Raw genomic sequence first — 13,737 nt, 5'->3', positions numbered from 1 at the left:
TCTCCCAGGATCCAGAGGGACAAAGAACCAAGAACTATAGGCTCCAGGGTCAATGCTATGGGGCCTCAGAATCTTCTCCACCTAGTAGCTCTCTTGGGTTCAATTCAGTCGTGAGATCTTACCACAGCCAGGGCAATGTCCCAGTCTCATTTCCAACTGAGGACCCCAAGGCTCCAACAAGTATGGACTTATCCCTGGTGCTAGATGAATAGTACATTCTGTGCTACACCAAGTACTCAGTCTCCCAAGCCCCAAGGTTATTCTCTGCTTGAAAGGATCTGCAGAGTGCTGAAAGCATTGGGTCACTGATGGACAAACAAGGGCAACAGAAACTTTAAGCCTTTGGGACTCTTGGAGTCCTCCAGGACAAGAACTCCAACTTGTAAAAGAAGATGCTGTATGCACCAGTGTACAGCTTTCATCTGCCTTTGCCTTCTAAGTTCCCTGAGAAAATAATTTTCTTTTACAAAAAGAAGTTATGGGGTTGGGGATTTAGCTTAGTGGAAGAGTGCTTGCCTGGCAAGTGCAAGGCCCTGAGTTTGGTCCCCAGCACTGAAAAAAAAAAAAAAAAGAAGTTGAATGGGAGTGGAGAATTATATAGCTTTATAATATAAGCACCATATTCTTAACTGCTGAGCAAAAATTGAATGTCTGTAAACCAAAGAGGAAGAATGTTGAATTGTGGAAGGCTTTTGAGCATCTTACATAACTTTGGAGCTATAATTAATACATATCCTGTGGTCCTGTGGACAAGGGATAAACAATGAGTGTATGCATTTGGGGTTGTGTGTGTGGAGAGTTCTTTCGCATTCCCACTTGCATTTGACACAGGTATGTTTTAGTGCTTTGAGAGAGGCTGAGCTTTGTATAAAGTCAGAAATGAGACCAGTGTGTTTTCTTTGCAGTGTGAGGAGTGTTTAAATTTCACATACTTTTGAAGTTGCAGAAAGTATAGGAAATAGTTTGGAGAATGAGGTTATAGGATTCTTGGTGTGATTGATGGAAGTCATTCCAGATTAAATGTTCTGATGCTGTTGCTGCATTGGATACTTATGGATACGCTTTCCAAATCTTGTGAAGCTGCTCTTAATCGCAACCTCCACTATCAAGAAAAAAAAAAAATGCCAGGCACCTGTAATCCTGGCTACTCAGGAGGCAGAGATCAAGAGGATTGTGGTTCAAAACCAGCCCAGGCAAGTATTCGTGAGACCCTATCTCAAAAAAACCTATCACAAAAAATAAAAGACCTAGTAAAGTGGTGGAGCATTTTCTTAGCATGCATGTGGCCCTGGGTTCTATCCCCAGTAAAAACAACAGCAACAGCAACAACAAAAACCAATGATTTTTGCTGTAAGTAAATAAAGACAAAAATCAGTGTGGTTCAAGCAATGTGTCTTAAGATAGGGCAGTCCAGGGGTGGTTAATTCATCAGCTCAATAGCAGTACCAAGGATCTAGGTTCTTTCCGTCCACAATGATGGCATGCTCTCCCCTTATGGGCCAAAGATGGCTGCCACAGCTCTAAATATTGTGCTCTCACACATCAGAAGAACAAAAGAGAGATCAATTTCCTTTTCTGCATCCTGTTTTAACCCCAAAGAAAACTTCCCTAAAGCCTCCAGGAGACTTCCATCAGTCTTATGGGTTAGAAATGTGCCCAAGGCCTGTTCCCCATGATAAACTGAGACTCATTAAAATTTGCCCACTGGTAGAATCCAAACATTAAAATACAGGGAACAATGACATGAATGAAAAGGAAGACTGCAGAGACCAATTGAAGGGAGAGGGTGAAAGGAGAGAGTGATGGAAGGATGAATATGCTCGAACTACATTGTATACATGTGTGAGAACAGAATAATGAAATGCACTAAATTTTTTAAAAAGGGGATAAGATGGAGAGGGTAACTATAATGTATGTGCATGCATGGAAACATCACAAAGAAACCTTTGCACAATTAATACTCACTAATAAAAATGTTAATAGCTTTTTAAAAAGGAAAAAAGATGTGCCCACATGACCAGAATGATTGACAGACAGCAGTGACTGCTCAGAATTTTATTTCACATGGTAAGCCTTTATTTCACATGGCAGAGAGCCTTGTCCCTAGGGACATTCAACCTGGGAGTCCTCAACACCTGGCAGGAACAGGTGGCGCCAGCCCCCACGTTGCCAGTTTACAGACAACACTGTCCTGAATTCAGCAGGGAAGGCAGGTCAGGACTCAGCCTGTAAGCAGCTTTCACTGCTTTAATTTCTTGCAAATTCAGAGAGGAAAAACAAAAATGAGCGTACAGAAAAATGCTGTCTCTCCACAAAGGAAACTGAAAAAAAAGGCAGGGGGTAGAGGGTAGAAATTCACCCTTTTTCCCTCATCAAGGAGGAAATAGTGACTAGTGTTTATTTTTTATAGTTGCTGTTGCTGCTTGACTGCTACAGTTGATGTTTTGGGTTTTTTTCCTTTCTCTCTTTTAACTGTTTGGTCTTTTGCTGTACTCATTTCACCCAGTTCTCTCTCACCACCATCCCAGCATTTGCTAAACCTCTGCCTCGAATTCACTTCCTCTCTCTAGTATTTTGATTCCTGTCTTATACATTGAGCTGCTGCTCCATGCCCCTCACCTAGGCTGTGACACCACAGTGACACAAAACTGAAACCCAAACATCAGCTGCCCCTTTGAACCAACATGTGCAGGTGAGACAAGCACAGAACATAACACAGTGTATTGGGAGGGATGCATGCTATAGAGACCAAACAGGGCCCAAGGAAGTTGGGCACAGGGGTGGGGCTGGTGTGGGCTGAGAGAGCACAGTGGAGGGAGAGGAGACTAAAAAGGAGGTAGGGGGCCCAGATCATGCCAAGCTGGTGGCTGCTGGGAGAACTTTTATTCTGGGTGGGTGACAGCTACACCAGGTGCTGAGCAGAGGGCGACAGTACCCAAATGTCATGAAGGAAATGAAGTGGGATAAAGCAGTAGAGGCCTGGGGACTGTCACCATAGTATGGGCACAAGAGGCTCCTTTAAGGAGCTGACACTTGACTTGAGCCCTGTAGGGACCACACTCCATGCTTCTGTAAGCCTGAGAGTCTAACATCTGTCCTGAGTGCATCCACCAGACATCTCTTGTTCTAGACAACCCAGTGATGTGCCTTCATCACTGTGCCTTGGCCTCCTGCCTCATCTCTCATCCCATAGGAAGGAATCCTCGTTCTAGAACATACTTTTCAAATACAAACAATCCAAACCATTCCCTACACTCCCGGCCAGCTGCTTTCCTGGGCTTTCAACCCTGGACCATTCTTTTTGCCCTAATCACCTCTGGCCAGGCCCCAGACCAGGAAGAAAGACTGCCATGCTCAGACTCCAGAAATTACTTGAACTTGTCGATCTCTAGCCTGCTCACCTCGCTTTTCCAATTCCTTCCCACTGAAACCACAGTGGAGGTGGCAGCCCACAGACCCTCCTCTGCTTTGTCTTCCCACAGACCTAGTGCAGCCTCCTGTAACAGCCCATGCTGTGGTGTGCCCTGCTCTTGGGAAGGTGAGTACCAAACACTACCTCTTCATAAGGTTCTAATCAGTTGCCTTTACTCTACCTCAGATTTTTCTATTTGTAGATACACTACATTTAAAAATAGCTAGGGTCCCACCCTTCCCCAAATGACCCAGGGCACTGTTATTGTGGCCATGGTCAGGGGTGGGGGTGGCATGGACAAAAGAGAATCCAAAAGCTACCACACCCAGTGCTGCCAGGCAGAATCCCATCCATGCACTAGCCAGGCTTAGCTTTCCAGACAGGATCTGGTGCATTTGAGGTGGTATGACCATATTTGGTCATATGTCTACAATTGATAACATATCTAACATCATGAATACCATATGAATACATTTCTAGCACATGTATTCATACATATACTGCCCTATATGACAGGGCATTCCAAGAATGGTTTAAAGAGAGAACAAATTAGCAAGGAAAGAATTATCCATTTTTACCATGTTCTCAGCAAATTTAATATTTTAATATGTATTAGAATTATTTTCGCCCATAAACTTTCAGGCTCCATAAGGATTAAAGATATGTAAGAAATTATAGCCAAAACCAGACACTTGGGAAGTCTTAAATATCTGTTTTCCCAAACTAAGTTAATGGTGAAGCTTCACTAGGTCCCAATTTCTGCCTTTGAATGGAAAATGTGATGTCATCAGCTTTCCCAATTAACCTTTTAAATGTCTCAGCTTAGCTGGAAACTGGTTGGCTTCAAACTCATCTTCCTAGCAAGGATCAAGTCACAGCATTTGTGAGACTGTCTGTTCCCTGAGTCATGTAATTAAGATGTGCAGATATCAATGGGGCAAGAGGCAAGCAGCATATTACTTCATTTGCATGAAGCCCAACTGGGGGCCTGGAAGAAGTCAGCCACAGAGTACTGAGCTGGGGTATCTGTCTTCATGCAGGTTTCCCCATGGGAAACAGAGCACGGGTAGCTGAGCTTAACTGACACTACATGGAGGGCAGGGCTGAAGATGTCAGATGGCTGTGGTCCTTAGACAAGCCCGACTACAGGGCTCTGCATAGAGAAGACTCCTGGTCAGTGTGAGGTGCTGCTCGTGAAACACAGAGCCCCACAGGAGAGGAACAAACCGAAGCTTGTGTTTCTGGGAAGTCTCTGTGTGGAAGCAGACAGTCCATGGATGGTCTAGCAGGGCTGCTCCAGGGGGCTCCTCTGCCTCATGGCTCGGTCATTCCAGGAGAATTGCCCTTATGCACACGGGCCAGGGTGGTGCTCCCACCTCAGCACTTAGTTTCTAAAAGACAGATGGGAGAGGAAGAAGGCCTGTCTGTGTGCAGAAAAACCATAGAACCCATGACAACTCCTTCCTAACCTGAGGGGAGAGCAAAGTCACACCAACAACCTTCCTGCAGAGGGAGCTGGGAGGCTCTATAGTCTTGGGCAGCCACAGGCCCAGCTATGAGCTAGGTATTGGGTTTCTCTAAGAAAGAAGTGGATTATTCACTGACATCATATCTAAATCCTTGCAAAGATTGTTTTCCTCTACTCCTGTCAGGCAGAAATTCCCTGAGGTATTACACCTGGATTTGAAAGTAAAACAATATTAGTATTTACATATCTAATTAGCAAGGATTCAGAAAACTTACATTAGTTGAGGTAATGTAGATTCTTATAGAAAAACTTTAGGCAAAATAAACTTAATAGTTTAATCAAATGAAGACCAATTCACAAATAAGAACTCAAAGACATTCAGAGAACTCCTCTCTTCAATATGGGCAGTTAGTGTTTATAGAAAGGAAAAGGCCTAAGAAAGAAGTAAGGGACAAAAAGTGGATTAGTCACTTGGAAGTGATTTTCCTTGTAAGGAGTAAAGCAGAGGCGACCTCTTTATCATGCTAGCCAACAGTGACCTGCTTAGGAATTCAGCCATCATGTCTCTGAAGGTCAGATGAGCATGGTAGTTTTGGTCTGGTGGCACAGAACTTCAGCACAGTGACTGTTCTCTTTTGGGAGAAATTAAGGCGATCCCAGACCAACAAGCACCGAGGAAGTTCATTATCAATGAATCTAACTCACAGGCTAAAATGAGAGCTAGAAACAAAGATCTCAGCAAGGTAAACACACAGGCAATTATAACAATAATTTGCATACAAATTACTAGTTACTTTTTTGAGTTATAATATATAGAGATGTAATTTTGTGACAATACTGAGAGGGGGTGGAGATGGAGCAGTAGAGTAGCAGAGGTTCCATTTGATAGTGAAGCTAAACTTGTATAAATTCAAGTTGGAAGGTTATAACGTTAAGATCATTAATGTAATTCCCATGGTAACTCCAAAGAAAAAAATATATAAAATATACACAACAGGAAATAAGGGAGTTAAAATCATTCACTAAACAAAATCAAACTCAAGAGATGATAGCAATGAAGGGAATGAGGGGGCAACTATTGGCATGCAGAACCAACTCCCACCTTCAGGCTCAAGTCTGCCACCTAGTGGCGCCCTGGCCCTGCCCTCTACTTGTGGGCTTATGGTGGCAGGTCAAAACATCCGGTCAGTGACCTCCAGGAAATTACTAGAATTTCTAGAATTTATTCCTCCAGATTCAGGGACAGTGTGAGGAGAACCAGCATTCTGGGTTGGAGAAACCTTCAGGCAATTCCAGGTGTGGGAATGCTGGAAAGCCAGAGTGAGCATGACCAGAGCCTTAGTTCCACCACAGCTTCAGAGACACACAGGTAAACACGTGACACATGTTTGCTTGTCTGTTGAAGAAAGGGTGTTCACAGCCCCACACCCATGTTAGGGCTGTTTAAGACGTGTGTGTGTATGCATGAGTGCATGTCTGTTTAAGACGTGTGTTGTGTGCGTGTGTGTGTTGCATCTGGCTCTGGTCTTGTTTTCCACAGCTGGAAGAGACTTTTCTGGAATGGAGTCTTTGGCCTCCTAAACACAAACTATTACAATAATAACTATTCTTGGTCTATCCTGGCAGCTCTTTCATCTCTGTAGTGCTTTATTTTTTTTCCTTCAGCATGTCATTTATCATCATACACAGCTATGATTTTCAAACTGGTGTCAAAGCTTATTCACACCTCTGGGAAGCCCTGAGAGCTTCTCTGAGCCAGGATTTTCAAAACAGACTGTGGCCATACTTCTATACCAGGCTCAGGAAAGGCCATGGGGACTCCGCATGAGCCTGGAGGGGAGGGTCCTCCCATCCACATCTCATCATACAAGACAAGTGCTTTGTGCCACCTCTCCAGTGAGTCCCTCTGTCCTTCAGCTTCTGAATGACCCAGTTGTTTGGCGTGAGGGCATAAGAAGGTAGGGCTGCTGTATCCAGGGTCTGAAGAAATAGGAAATGTGATTGTGCCCTCCCTCCCTGTATTAGTGTTCTATAGAGAAAGAGAACTGTGTGTGTGTGTGTGTGTGTGTGTGTGTGTGTGTGTGTGTGTGTATAAACCAGTGAGTAAACTGAGGCTTTATAGTGTATGGCTTTAAAATGTAGCTCTTACTATTATTCAGGTGCAGGGAGGCCAACATATCAGATACTTACTGTTGAAAAATAATCTGCTACTCAGTTCCCAAGAGGAGGAGCACATCACCATGGGGGCCATATAGGAAGCACCAATCAGTCAGAAGGCACGGGGAGCTAGGGAAAACATGTGCAACAGCCTTCATTCTGATTTCCATGGGAAGGACCTGGAAAAGGAGGGCAAATGGGCTTAGGATGAGCTAATTTGAATATTCAGGGATCTGGGGCCTAGGAACTACCCCTGAAAGTTTGTTTCTGGCCCTGGGGTGATTGGACAGTGAAACAGTGGCAGATTGGAAAAGCCTAACAAAAGAGGTAGCTAAGATGTCTGCTCTGGATTAATTGGTTTGCATTTGAAAACCATGCTTGCTGGTGATTTGCTATTTCCAGGAATTACTCTGCCAGGGACAGTCCTTCCAGGTCAGCAAGGCCCCAGGAGATCAAAGCATAAGAAATACAGAATAAGAAGTCAGGATTGGGCTGGACCTCCCTAGCAAGCACAAAGCCCTGAGTTTGAGCCCCAATACCACAGAAAAAGTCAATACAGCATGTACCAGCCTTTCTCACCCTGACTTACTTTCTCATCCTATTTAGGGTTGGTGCAGTAAGCACTTTGGGGGTCACAGGGCACATGTACCCACCCCTGTGATTGAGGACTTGAAGGCTCAACCAGAGAATGCAGATGCCATGGTACAGTGTTATGAGCTAAGACCCAGAGAAAGTGGCGTGGAGGAAAACTTGTGTCCTTCAAGAAGTGTCTAACATTAGCAGTGAAATATTTTAGCAATTCTTGGTAGATATGATGAGACTAGGAAGCCTGCCCTGCAGGAGAGAGCTTCCCCCACCCAGTCTTAGGGAGTACAGTCCATGCAGCTGGCTGGGCTCAAGATATACCCAACAGCTGACATTCCTCACTTGTGTCTCCTCTAGCAATGTGATTTAGCTGCATGTTTGTTTGTTTGTTTTTAACTATCAACAGAAGAGCTGGCTTCATTGAAAGTAGTTTCCTAGCTGTGTGTGATGGAGTCTGCCTGTAATCCCAGCATTCAGGAGGCTAAAGCAGGACAGGTGTTCAAGGACAAGCTGGGCTACATACTGTTTCACAAAATCAAGGGCTGGGATAGAACACTTGCCTAGCATGTGAAAGGCCCAGGGTTTGATCCCCAGTATTAGAAAAAAAGTAAGAAAAAGAAAGTTATTTCCCTGTAGCAGGACACACTTTGGACACAAGCTTGCCGTCAGTCCACCTAAGAAATTTCTATAACTTCAAAATAGGTCCATTCACAACTTTCCAGTGTTTCCTCTTTCCCAGGCTTTGCTCCCAAGGCAAGGAGTGAGAGATTAACCCCATCCAGGGAGCACCTAGCCAAATGAAGGGAAATTAGAAGTCAATACATAATGGCAAAGGTCATCTATGCATATTTTCAGACCAGAGACTGCCTGAGGGAGTCAGGGAAGGGCCCAGGAGTCCATGGGCTAGGGCTTCTGAAGAAGAAAGTTGTGAAGAGGTAGACCTGGGGTAGGAGGTACAGAGCATTGAGTCAAACACACTCAAATCCAGTCCGTACCACCAGAGAGGCAGGACAGCAGAGTGCCTTGCTCAGCTGTGATGTCCTAGTTTAGGCAAGCCCCCTTCCTTATTCTTCTGACCCCAGACCTCTGATTTGACCTGTGCCTCACAAAGTCCTTCAAGTTTGACTAGATTCTGGAAAATCGATCCATGTTTTCACTTTCCATATTTGATGTTATTCTTTTCTTTCTTTGCTCTTTTTGTGGGGAGTGCTGGAATTTGAAAAAAAAAAAAAGACCCTGGCCTTGCACATGCTAGAAAACTACTCTACCACTGAGCTACATCCCCAGCCCCATGATGTTATTCTTTACCAGTACCATGTTTAATAAAGCAATTAACTTGACATTTTTAAGTAATGGCAATTAAACTTGCAACTATGACATTATCAGATAATAAAAAGTAAATATTTGGTCTTTGCCATAGGTTTCTAGCACAGATCTTCCAACACCTTTGGGATTTCCTGAGCAATAGTCTTTGGTTGTTCATAGTAAGTGTCCTTCAATTGTGCCAGACTCTATGCTGACTTGATGACTCATGTGGACTTCCCAGATACGGAACCAGGGGACCAACCATGTGATTACAGGGCTGATCACCAATGGCCAATGATGTAACCAGTCATACCTATGCAATGGAACCTCCATAATACCCTGAACAGTGGGGCTGAGACAGCTTCCATGTTGGTGAACATACCCATGAGCTAAAAAGGTGTCCTCAACTCCACAAGAGCAGAAGCCCCTATTTTGGGGACCCTCCTAGACTTATCCCTTATTGGCTCTTGATCTAGCTGTTTCTATATGAATCTTTATAAAACCCAACTTGTAAGTAAAGTGCTTTCCTGAGTTCTGTGAGCTATCCTAGCAAATTATCAAACCCAAAGCAGAGGTGGTGGGAACTCCAATGCAGTTGGTCAGGAATATGGGCGACCCAGTGTTACGACTGGTGTCTGGTATGGGGTCAGCCTAGTGGGCATAATAAAACATGGTATTTAACAGTGTAGGCACCCTGAGTACCTGCCTTTGAAGCAAATGGTCTGTTGAAAAGGTTGAAGCCCTCATCATGTAAGCATTCTGCCCTCTAAGGCAGCACATGTCATTACAACCCCTTCTGTAAAAATCTCAAGTTCCTAATTTTTTAAGCCTTGATAGTAACTATGAAGAAGCAAAGGATGGGACTGGTGGAATGGCTCAAGTGATAGAGTGCCTGCCTAGCAAGTTTGAGGTCCTGAGTTCAGACCCCAGCACCACCACCAAAAAAAAAAAAGAAAGAAAAAGATTTAAGCAAAGATAAAAAGAAAGGAGTAATTAAGAAATGATGAAATGATAGTGATCTGACTAGTAAGGGGAAAGCACTCCTACATTATTTCTGTTTGAGTGAGTCATTGTTCACTGTCAAGAAACAGAGAGTCCTAGGGCAATAGCACTAGCTGGATCTGGTGGACTGCACTTGTCCCACCTAGGTATTCCTGGCCCTCCTTCCTCTGCTCTGTTTTCCCCAAACACGTATCCCCTTCCAGCATATCCCTACTCCCTCCCTACTTTCCTTCCTTCCTTCTTTCCCTTCCAGAGCAGGGATTTTGTTTGCTTATTTATCAATGGATCCCAAGTGTGCAGAACCAAGTCTGTTCATATTTCCTGGTTAACAATGATATGAGCTTCTATGGCTGGGCTTCTGGTACTGGTGCTGAAACAAATCCTCATGCTTAGGATGAGGCTCTCCACCCTCAGGCCTCTCATGGCTTCTGTGTCCTAGACAGTTATTCTCTGTAGCAGTGATGGATTCTTCTGACTCCTTCCACCACCTCTTTCCTGCATGAATTGCAGCAGATCATTGTGAGCTGGCAGTCTGTGGGCTGAGAAATGATCTCACTGACAGAACACCTTGCTAGGACATTTGGACTGTGAAGCTTCACTTTGGCCTCCTTAGCTTTGGGTTCTACTCTTTAGTCCTTCCTTCCACGTTCTCCCATGTTGGCTGCTATCACAGATGCTGGAGAGGACACACAGAATCCCAGAATCACAAATCCTGATGAAGTACCTGTTGAGCCTGGTTGTGTACACTGATGTCCACTGGAGAAGGGAAGCTATTCATCCTTGCAGGGTAATCCTAGATACTGCTTCTGCATGAGCACATACACCTGGATATTCAAACTGCGCAGTTTCTGTCCCTTTAGATATAGCAGCTTCTGGAGGCTACAGGGCTACAGGAGTTATGACCCTCATTCTTCTCACAGGGGGCTCAGAGGGTCTGCAGTGTACTTTGTGGTTACTACTGCTCTGGGGTCCTAAATGTATAATTGGAACAGACATCCTCAGTAATGGCTTCATGGTAGCTCCTGCCCTGTGGGTGTTTAGGGTTGGACAAACCAGGGAAAATTTCTTAACTAAGTAAACCTAAATTTACTCCCCACCCCTGAAGGGAAGAGGGCCCCAATAATAACATGGAAAATGAGGGAATGTGACTCCAATCACAGCCAAACTGAAAGCCACCTGTTGGCCTGCATGGAAGGCAGCTGAATGCTGGAAAGCTTGCTGTGGTCAGCTTATGGGTCTAGCTGCAAGTACTGTTGTGCTCATTATGGTATCTTTGCTGGAGGAGCTGGATGCTGCTTGTGCCACCTGGCATGCAGTTATCTACCTAGAAAATGCTTCTTTTCCCACAGCAGCTACCAAGAAGCAAGCACATGTCAACCCTTCCCTCCGTGCACAAACTTGCAAAGCAGTCTGTGATCTCATTTTCCCCACAGAATGTCACCTGGCTCTTTTAAGAGCTGACATTGCTTAGTAGTCCCAGTCAGAAGGAAGAGACAAGTGTTGTGGTTACAACCGAACACTAAAGTACGATTGTGATCAAACTTTTAACATAAAGCACAGAACTTTAAGAACTTCCCTCCCCACACAGGTTGCCATGCCCTCTGCAGCCTCTCGCTCTATACTGTGGCCTGCATTGTGAGCATTTCTCCACTACTCTCTCAGCATGCCTGCCTTGCTGGTTTGCTCCTTTGATTCCTGGACCCCTTCTTATTTTCCTCTGCAGGTCAATGTTCAATGCATGATTCTATGTCCAGGTTCCTAATCCTCTTAAGCCCCGTTCACTGATTCTACCCAGGTCCAGAGACACAGCAACTGTACACACAGAATCCCCAGGTAGTGGTCAATTTATCTTCACCCCTTTTGCTGCCCAGTTGCTGTACTCTCTTCCTAAATTTCTGAGATTTTTGAGGCAGAAATTTCTTCTGCAGAAAATGTAAATGCTGCAGCCTAAGTGTGACAAGGTACTGTCCCATGTTAAATCAGTGCACAGTGACCATCAGACAGGCCTTCATAGAGTCTACCTGGTGGCACAACACTGGATTTCCAGATGTGGCCAAAGTAGCAGTCCCAGATACAGGATTTGGTATGTAGGACTGGCAGGGCCACAGGAAAATGTCACCACTGGGTCCAGTGCTGCTGCTTGTACCTTCTGGACAGGTTGCTGTCCTTGATTTCCTAGTGTCATTCAAAACCCTTCAAAAGTTTCCTTTGTTTAAATTAGCTAGAGTGTTCTTCTGTGGCTGGAATATTAGAACTCAAGAAATATGACTTCCAGGTTTACACCATTCCAGGCTTCTCTGAGACTGACTTCCAATGCAGTTGCCTGAAAACTGAGTCTAAGGCTGGGGTCATATAACCTCCCTTCAACTCTTCTCTCCTGGTGTCCCTTTGTCATTAAAGGGCTAAACAACTTGCCATCTCCCATGACTCAGTCCCCAAAGTGTGCTGCCAAAGTCAGAGCTCGTCACATCCTCGTCCACTCATTGGACAGAGTTCTGAGAGAAACCTTGCTTCTCTCCACCCTCATCTCTTTGTTGTTTAACTATGTAAATCTCCCTTGACTTTGAAAGTCACCTCATTTTAACTTTAATTTCCCTCGTTACAGGTGAAGATGCATCTTCATTGCTTTGGTCATCCTTATTTATTCTTCAATAAAATTGCCCTTTTATTCTTTGCCAATGTTCTAATTTGTCATTTATGTTCTTATTAATTTGAGTGAGTCCTTAATATATTCTGGAAACTTTTTTTTTTTTGCCCAGCAGTCACTGTTTATTAACTGACCAGATTAGAAAAATATCATGGTAGACGTCTTAGTTCATCCTTCTAATAAGTCTGTTGATATGATCTTCTCTATTGCCAGCATCTCCACCTTCTACAAAATGAGTTGTCTTTTTCTTCATACCATCTCATGGAGAAGATAATTTGAAGGGCCAGAGGAAGTTATTTGCTTCCTTGAAGCGTTTTCCAACAGTATAGATCTCATGAATCAGATCCTCCATGCAGATGATGCCAAATTTGCCAAGAGAACGAGCAATCAAAGAGTTATCTGTCAAGGCAATTCACTTCTTATTGATTTTGCCATAACAATGCTTGTAAATTAGTTCATTTACTGACTTCAGGTTCGGGTACCCCCCATGGAATATATGGTTCCACAATCCTCAGCATGTTAACTGAAGCCTTGTTGAGTTTAACAAAGGTGCCATTGAAGATCTGGCGAAGGTGAAGAAGCTGCAGCACCTTGCGGACCTTTGGGCTCACACCATTAATACCCCTGATTCTGATGACAAATGTTAATTTGGGTTCTGCAGGTTCATAGAAGTTGCCAGCTTTTCTTGCCATCCTAGCCATGTGAATCTCAGTTCTGTTCATCTGCTTATATTCCTTGTGATAGTGCTTGACTTTTTCATGGATGAGCTTCCTTCTTGCCTTTTGAAGTATTTTCTGAGCAAACCTCTTTCCCAGGCACTTTACCTTCAGCTCTGCTAAGTTCCTTCCCTTTTTCTTAAGGGTTTCTGGCACAGCCGGAACCTTTTTCTTAAGGGTTTTGGGCACAGCAGATACCTTCTTTTTCTTCTCTTCGGCACCCTCCATGGTTCCAGTCGAGTCTGGAAACTTTTAAAAAAAACACAAACATTTTCTTTCTGTCCATTTGACTTTTAATCTTACTTGTGGCATTATTTTTTTTTAAGCAAAGAAGATTTAAAATTTGATGGAGCCAAATCTGTTGGTCCTTTTTTCTGACCTGTGCTTTCTATATCTTGTTTAAGAAATACTTGCATACTTTACTTTTTTTTTTCCTTTCTCTCCT

At 44.0% G+C, this 13,737-nt stretch overlaps 1 pseudogene; it reads right to left on the bottom strand.

The window, feature by feature from the left end:
- Positions 1-12,654: 12,654 nt before the first annotated feature.
- LOC109685619 (large ribosomal subunit protein uL30-like) lies at positions 12,655-13,526 on the bottom strand (annotated as a pseudogene).
- Between the last annotated feature and the right edge of the window lie 211 nt (positions 13,527-13,737).

The sequence above is a fragment of the Castor canadensis genome, chromosome 15, assembly GCF_047511655.1.
Source record: "Castor canadensis chromosome 15, mCasCan1.hap1v2, whole genome shotgun sequence".
Taxonomy (NCBI): Eukaryota; Metazoa; Chordata; class Mammalia; order Rodentia; family Castoridae; genus Castor; species Castor canadensis.
This window is presented reverse-complemented; position numbering and strand designations above follow the sequence as displayed.